Here is a 6723-nt window from a genome sequence, read left to right as displayed (position 1 = left end):
TTGACGTAGGACTGTCGTTGGCTTAGTAATCATTTGTGTTTTCTCAATTAGCAATAATCGCAAATCGAATGCCCCTCATTGGGTACGATATCGCCGCTGCGCAGAGCTGTTGATTAAATTATTGATTAAACTAGTGAAACAATTTACGAATTCAATTGCAAACAAATCCCAATTTAGGTCAATTCATGCATTATGGTAGTGGTTATTGCAGCTAATAGTTATCAACATTTTGCCAAATCATCAAACGGTATGCGTAGAAGTTCAGTAAGCTGGCGACATGAAGGGGCATGCAGTCTTGAATAACCGAGCCAAAGCGTTGCATTTGTACCCGCTATTGTAGACCGTGTTAGCAAAACTCATTCCGGAGTGTAAAAATGCAAGGGGCTATCAAAAGTACTGCCGAGATCTGGAATACCAATTTTCCCAATCTGTGTTGGGAAAACACATTCCGGTTTGCAAAAACGCAAGCGAATTCAAAAGTACTCGCAGCTTACATCTAATTTGCAATGCCAATTTCCCCCGGCTCCATGGTTTTGAAGTCTGTATTGGGAAAAAAAATTCCGATTTGCAAAAACGCAAACGAGTACAAAAGTACCCGCTTGCATCTATTTTAAAATACCGATTTCCCTTGGTTTTTAAGTCTGTGTTAGAGAAACATTCAAATTTGCAAAAGCGCAAACGAGTACAAAAGTACCAGCAGCTTGCATCTATTTTGCAATGTCGATTTGAAGTCTGTGTTAGGAAAATATTCCGATTTGCAAAAGCTCAAACGAGTACGGAAGTATCCGCTGCTTGCATCTACTTTGCAATGCCAGTTTTTCCTGGCTCCATTGTTTTGAAGTCTGTGTTAGGAAAACATTCCAATTTGCAAAAGCGCAAACGAGTACAAAAGTACTCGCTGCTTGCATCTATTTTGCAATGTCAGTTTCCCCAGACTTCATGATTTTGAAGTCTGTTTTGGGGAAATATTCCGATTTGCAAAAGCGCAAACGAGTACAAAAGTACCCGCGGCTTGTATCCATTTTGCAATGCCGAATTTCCCAGGCTCCATGGTTTTGAAGTCTGTGTTAGGGAAATATCCATTAATTCCTGCGATGGTACCTCAATCGCTGTTCAATTATAACTGAGTGGATTTCCGAGCGGCGCTCGCTTATATACCGATTGGTGATTTCAATAGCCTGTTTTGAAAGCAATTTTAAGGCTATTGAAACAAGTTTTCGGATCAAAAAGTAACAAGTATATAACGCGTAGACATTTTATCTTTCGAATGAAGTGTTTATCATACCATTTCGTTCAGTTGTTTAAGAGCTATTAACGCTCAAAATCTCGGTCTCCGGCGTAACGCTTTCGTTTTCGAAACTTTAATTTTACACCCCGGTATAGAAATGAAAGACGTAGTCCTACGTCAATATATATTTTGGAAAAAAAAAATCCCCAATCAGAATTGGTATGTCGCATGCAACGTACCTCGTTATTTTTTGGTGAAATTTTTATTTGAACTTATGGAATTTCTATGAAATTTTTCCATCAAATTTGTCATCTAGTTTTCCATGCTGAGTTGTTAGAAAAAAGTTCATCGATTTTTATGTTCAAGTCTTATAAATTTACGTTGGATCATCCCCGATCAGAATTGGTATGTCACATGTAACGTACCTCGTTAGTTTTTCGTGAAACTTTTATTTGAACTTATGGAATTTCTATAGAAAATTTTTCATTAAATATACCATCTAGTTTTCCATACTGAGTTGTTAGAAAAAAACTCATCGATTTTCATGTTCGAGGCATAGGAATTTACGTTAGATCATCCCCAATCAGAATTGGTATGTCACATGCAACGTTCCTCGTTAGTTTTTTTTTTATAAAATTTGTATTTGAACTGATGGAAATTCTATGAAATTTTTCCATCAAATTTGCCATCTAGTTTCCCATACTGAGTTGTTAGAAAAAAACTCATCGATTTTTATGTTCAAGGCATAGAAATTCACGTTAGATCATCCTCAATCAGAATTGGTATGTCACATGTAACGTGCCTCGTTAGTTTTTGATGAAATTTTTATTTGAACTTATGAAATTTCTATGAATTTTTTCCACCAAATATATCATCTAGTTTTTCATATCGAGTTGTTATAAAAAAGCTTCTTGATCTATATTTTCGAAGCATAAAAAATTTCGTTAGATCATCCCCAATCAGAATTGGTATGTCGTATGCAACCTACCTACTTAATTTCGATGAAATTAGCAAAGCGCTTTGGATTTCACATGTTTATGAGCGCCGAAGATATTACATAGAAATCCAGAATCATCACGATAAATACCGCGCTTTATATTAGGCGAACCACGGTTTCAGGAAACCACTTCTGTGTTATGAACTGCTATTTGCAGACTTTTGAGGACAAAATATCGACGTGGAAGCTAAAGAAAAGGGACACACCCCAATTGTTTAAACAAATGTACATCATGATATAACTGTTGAATATATGACTGGTGCTAGGGGAACTCTAAGTAGCCATCCAGAACATGGGAGGTAAAAGTTTCCAGCTTAATGTTGTGAAATTCCAAAACTTTATAATAATAATTATTACTATTATTTTAAAACTTATGTAAAAATTCAATAATATTTTCCTAAATGATTTTGATAATGATTGCTCATGATATCCTAGCTGACCCGGCAAACGTTGTTCTGCCATATAAATTATTTCTAGAGAATATTTTGGTTGGCAAAATAATAATATATTTTATCGTTCCGATCTATAAAATTTATCTGATGAATGATTTTCACTGCAAAACATGCATAGTCGATTTTTCATTTTTTTCTATTAAGCTTTAATATTTTCCAAAGTATTTTATCATTCTAATTTGGGTGGAGACAAACTCAACGATATATAGACGACGCAGATCTGATCAGTCGTTCTCCTGTGATGATATGTTATACGTACGTGGGATAAACCTTGTTTTATAAATAAAGATAAAAGATTTTTTGGGTCAATAAACTCATTTATTTCAATCTGTTAAAACATATTTCAATCCTAAAGCTAAAGTGCACTTACAAATTACTATTATACTAAAGTAGAGCTACGATGAGGATTATAATAACTTAATGCTAAAATTAACTGGTTCCTGATAACTAATACAGTAAATTAATTGAGCTACACAAAAAAATATAAGCTCGAAGGATAGAGTGATTCGTTAATGTGATTCAATGGTTCTTTATACTAAAGTTTACGAAAGATTTCAAGGTGATTGTATATCAGTAAAAATATTTGAAGTAATCATAACTAAAATAAAAAATAAAAGAAACTAATATAATAAACTGACCAGACGCGTTACGCGGGACAGTCCCGCATTTCAACAAAATGTCCCGCGATTACGTCCCGTGAAACGTCCCGCAGTTGGCAAAAGGAACAAAAATGTCCCGCGATATTAATATATTTCAGTATTACAATTTGATCATGTTGATTTTCTCAAATGGATGAACCTCAAAACAAAACTCTTATTTGTCAGACTGTTCAAGAACGATTCCAATGCATTCAACGATTAATACGTTGAGCTGGTTTCATCGCACCGACAGTGGACTTTTTGTTTAGAGAGTGTCAACAACAACCGACAGCAACAAAATCGGAAAATTTATTTTTTTAAAGATTTATTTTTAAGATTTTTATAAAGATTTATAATGATTTTTATAAAAGTCCCCTATTGATCCGCAGAGACCAACGTGAGTCAAACGAAAAGTTCATCTTTGGTCCTCTAGCTCGGTCAGGGCTTAATGTGTTAAATAAGCCGGAAGAACTAGTGTATGCTGGACAGGAAGAGGCATGTTTATTTGATGAAGTATCACAAATGAAGCAAATGTTGGCCGGAACAGTGCTGCTGCTGCTTATCAACAGCCTTGAATAATTTTTGTTGTAGGCTTAATAAACGTAATATTTAAGGAAAATTTGTTCCATTAAATTATTTTTAGTAGTAGTCATCGCCATCCAAAAATAGTCCGTTTTTTTAATGCATACGTTAACACTAAATTGGATGAAAAATGTATTGAAATTTTCGAGCATTTCATTCGGTAATTTGAAGAAAATTGTTGAATTTGAATCGTGCTTGCCAGGCTTTAATGCTCTAACTGAGCCAGTGAGTTTCAGGGGTAAACAAAATCTAAACCACCGAAAAATCACAACTGAATGACGATACTTAGAAAGAAATAATACAGATCAGGTTTAATTGCAAGGACACATTTTAAGTGTTTCACGAATAAATGATACTCGCTAAACTATGGTTTATTTTCACATAACGTATATACATAACATTTTGTTTTTTGTGTCCCGCGTTAGACCTTTGACCATCTGGTCACTTTATAATATAACAATATAACCTGATTATATAAATAATAATAGATTTAAAAAAAAAAGAAAAAAGAAAAAAAATCATTGATTCGCGTTTATTGAGTGAATGAAAGGAACAGAGATTTATTATTTGAACGAAAATAAGCTCAAAGCGTTATTAATAATTTTGAAATGAAACTTACGGAAATATTCCCAAAACTTCAAAAAAAAAATCATTGTGGCATTGAGTCCATTTGAGGAAGAAGGTTCAATAATGCAGCATCAATTAAAGTTTCTGATCCAATCTATACAAACCCATCAAATTGACAATCTCACTTATGATCATGATGAATCAATAGATATCGAATACGAAGATGATGACGAACACGAAAATGATGTTCTAGAGGATTTATTTCGAAATATCATTCCTTGTAATAATGGAAGAGATAATTTATATTATGCTCCATTATGTATCACGGAATTCAAGAAACTTCTAAAAACATTGCCTATGTGGTCAGCAATCTTGATAGACGCGTTCCAGTCATTTAATTCATGCGCTTCCTCAGCAGCAGTTGAGTACTCATTCAAAGAAATGAAAACAAGTATCTTTGAGGGTAAACCCAATTTGCGTGCAGATTATTTTATAATTAAATATTCTTCCCTGTCGTGTTGTCTACAATACTTGAAGGCATCTTCAGAAGTGGACAATGGATTCGAAGAAATGAAATCTATTGAAAACTAGAGAGGGAGGGCAGAGATTGATGAAGATAGACGAGGTAAAAGTGCTTACAGTAGAGCCACAGAATCTGTATCAGGGGCCAGAGAAGCTATTAGAAGCTTGCACATTCGACTCATTAGCGCAAATACTTCTATCATTGATGATTCAAATCAATATGCATAATGAGTTCATTATACCGGTTGCAGAATTACTTTGAAGTTCTGCTTGATTTATATAAACATAACGCTGAATCGAATACATTTCTCACACAGGTATCCTGTGCAACTAATATTTGTTATTTGGCAGAGAAAATAAAGAGAGTCCTTCAATATCTGTGCATTACAAATGTCATTTTGAGCAAGTATAGATTTGAAATTTCTTTCAATATTTATAAACGTGTTAGATGAAGATCGTAATTTAACTAATATAAGTAATTTTATTTCAATTCCTGAAAAAAATTTGTAATGAATGTAAGGCTCACATGGAAGCACAAGTTTTCTGTAACAATGTATTATTTGTGGATTGTGAAAAATCCGATTCAATGAGTTCTTATAAGAATATCACCATTAACGATATTCAATCAGAAGTTGTGCTTTGCGATAATCTCTTCAAATTACGTGTTGTCGTCTATTTTGATTTACCAATGCGAAAGAATGAAATTGGAAATTATATTTCATTCTTAGCAAGACCGAATGGAAAGTGGGAATATTTGATGACTTACGGAAAAAACCTTCACGAACATTTAAAAATATTAACCCTGTTCTGCTCATTTATACTAGAAATTTATAAAGTAAAGGAGATTTTCAAATTTCCGTAAGTTTCATTTCAAAATTATTAATAACGCTTTGAGATTATTTTCGTTCAAATAATAAATCTCTGTTCCTTTCATTCACTCAATAAACGCGAATCAGTGATTTTTTTAATTTTTTCTTTTCAAATTGAATTTGATTTTTTTTAATTTATCTATTAGTATCTATATTATCAGGTTATATTGTTATATTAGTTTCTTTTATTTTTTATTTTAGTTAAGATTACTTCAAATAATTTTACTGATATACAATCACCTTGAAATCTTTCGTGAACTTTAGTATAAAGAACCATTGAATCACATTAACCAATCACTCTATCCTTCTAGCTAATATTTTTTAGTTTAGCTGAAATAATTTACTGTATTAGTTATCAGGAACCAGTTAATTTTAGCATTATGTTATTATAATCCCCATCGTAGCTCTACTTTAGTATAATAGTAATTTGTAAGTGCACTTTAGCTTTAGTGTAGCGCCCTTATTTAATTTATAAGTCCCGCTTATGTCGAACCGGCCCCACTTTAGTTTTGTTTATTCGTCAAATTTCCAGGGGCAAGTTCAACATAGCGGTTTTGATTGTACAACAGGGGTTCGCGCAGAGTCAGCATCACGGAAACGTGTTCGAACGATTCTAGCACGACCGGAAAAATTTTATGTTAGTAAATAAGAAATTGTGATTGTTCAACATAGCGGTTTGGTTATACAACAGGGGTTCGCGCAGAGTCAGCACCACGGAAACGTGTGCGTACGATTCTAGCGCGACCCGAAAAATTAAGTTAGTAAATAAGAAATTGTCATTGTAAACATAAGATGAAATAAAAAGTACTGAGCCAATCGGGCCAGTGGTAGTATGCTTAGTATGCTGGATAATATTATACCGCGTTTG

The sequence above is a fragment of the Toxorhynchites rutilus genome, chromosome 2 (assembly GCF_029784135.1).
Source record: "Toxorhynchites rutilus septentrionalis strain SRP chromosome 2, ASM2978413v1, whole genome shotgun sequence".
In the NCBI taxonomy this organism is placed as follows: domain Eukaryota; kingdom Metazoa; phylum Arthropoda; class Insecta; order Diptera; family Culicidae; genus Toxorhynchites; species Toxorhynchites rutilus.
This window is presented reverse-complemented; position numbering follows the sequence as displayed.